Source organism: Nanorana parkeri, unplaced genomic scaffold (assembly GCF_000935625.1).
Source record: "Nanorana parkeri isolate BGI_ZX_2015 unplaced genomic scaffold, ASM93562v1 scaffold1233, whole genome shotgun sequence".
In the NCBI taxonomy this organism is placed as follows: domain Eukaryota; kingdom Metazoa; phylum Chordata; class Amphibia; order Anura; family Dicroglossidae; genus Nanorana; species Nanorana parkeri.
Genome location: NW_017307501.1, coordinates 416880 through 418867, shown reverse-complemented (window position 1 = coordinate 418867; position 1988 = coordinate 416880). Strand labels below are relative to the sequence as shown.

General features: G+C 49.9%; 1 protein-coding gene across 1 annotated transcript in view; it reads right to left on the bottom strand.

Moving 5' to 3' along the window:
- Window positions 1–1988, bottom strand: part of PTPN4 (protein tyrosine phosphatase, non-receptor type 4) — an 82144-nt gene that overhangs the window by 5411 nt on the left and 74745 nt on the right. The gene's annotated exons all lie outside the window — the stretch shown is intronic.

The window sequence follows — 1988 nt, the reverse complement described above, 5'->3', positions numbered from 1 at the left end:
AAAAAAAAAAAAAAAACTGTTGCTGTGACTGCTTAAAAAGTGTTTTATGAATTCAGAGAGACAGGCGGCACAACGCCACCACGCAGCCCATCATACATGGCATGCACTGCCCATTGCACTTCCTGAAAGGGAGCCCTGGCACCGCCTACATCAGAGAGGCCAGCACGCTGCGGATCCCCCCCGAAGATGTACCATGTGATCAGCAGTCCGGTATACCCCGCCGCCATCTTCCCGCTCCCTGTCTCACCTGACAATTCCGGTGACGGGCACAAACCACCCGCCCCGCACCTGTCCAGGTAAAGGCAACCCAAAACAGCCGATCCGTTCTCTCCCCGCCCACTTCCTGTCTAGCAGAAGAACGCACTGCAGCGTGCTGCAATAAAAATGTTACAGTCCATGTACCCATTGCACTCCGGTCAGCTCATCCATCAGGATAAAATCGGTGCAGCGGCAGTCAACGGATGGCCACCGGCTCAGTGATACGAAAGAACATGGACGCCGCCACTCCAACGGCAGATGGAAAATGTCTATTTATTGACGTACATGCAAAAAAAGCAGCATAACGCACCTAGCGCACAATGCTTATTTTGCATGTATATCAATAGACATATTCCGTTATCGGAGTGCCGGTGTCCATATTCTTTCGTGGTGCAATAAAAAGACGCACGAGCCCTTTAATCCCGATGCAATCCCGGCCATGGACTGAGTAAGACTTTTTGCCTTTTCTTTGCATTGGGCAACACCAGCCCCCCCAACACTACCCCGTGCAGAGCGTGACAACACTGCCGTGTGATTTCACTGTTGTCACCCTGTTTAAGAACAAAAAAAAACAGATCTACAGGCACGATCAACAGGTAATAAACCGATGTATGTTCAGAAATACAGAAACCGCCATGACAACGCGTATTTCCACTTCCGCAGCCAGATTGGGATAACCCGTCTTCATATTTGTTCCATGTTCCCCATTCGCATTGCAGAACGTCTGATGCTCCCCCTTTGTCCTCGCTCCAGGACCGAAAAACATCTGACTTGGCTCTCCATTCCTATGTAATGTAAAGGAGGAAGCTGGGGAGTTGTGTTTGCCATATTTAACCCCGTCTGTGCTGGCAGATCTCATGAACAATTGCTGACTAGATGTGCACAGTCTATCCTAACAAAGGGTTAAAGATGAAGATTTGGGTACATTGCATGTGACCGTCTCTCGGTCTTGTCCCTCATCTGCACGCTGTCGAGAAGCCGCCCATAGAGCCCTATTGTGTCTTGGGAGGAGGATTGTACGTGGGGCTCAATGGGCGGCTTCTGTGGCTTTGAAAAGATGGCGATGTGCAGAAGTAAAGAAATTACTTTTAGGGTTCTGCTGTGTGAACGGGAAGACATGGCAAAGGTACAGTGGGGGGTCCCCAAATATGACTGCAAAGGTGGAAACACACTGACAGATTGCATCGTATATGTCAAATTTTAATTTTGCGGTTCCACTTTAAGAGATCTGTGGGTCTCCTACATTGCATGCAGCTACCCCACACGTCACATTATTTTGGGACTCTAGGTTTCCATGTTTGGGTCCCAAGCCACATGCAGTGAACCTCGGGTCACAGAACCGTAGCCGTAATTGAGGTGCAGCCATCAGCGGTGGTGCCTTATAGACCAGTAAGGATACAGGCAGCGCTGTGGAAGGGGGGAGCGTTGCTGCACCCTCAGCAGCTCATCAATGTTTTAGCTGCAGGAGCACCTTGTAGCAGATGCACATTCCGCAACATTCGGCGCCATTCGATGCACGTTCCGCAACATTCGATGCACATTCCGCACCGTTCAATGCACATTCCGCACCGTTCAATGCACATTCCGCACCGTGATAAAAAGGGATCCCGCAAGCTCCTAAATGACTCGTAACGCAGTAAAGTTTTTCCTTCATTCAGTTCATGTGAGCTGGACATTCTCCTGAAGCTCCAGGTACATCCGGCGATCACGTAAGTCCGTTCCAAAGGCCG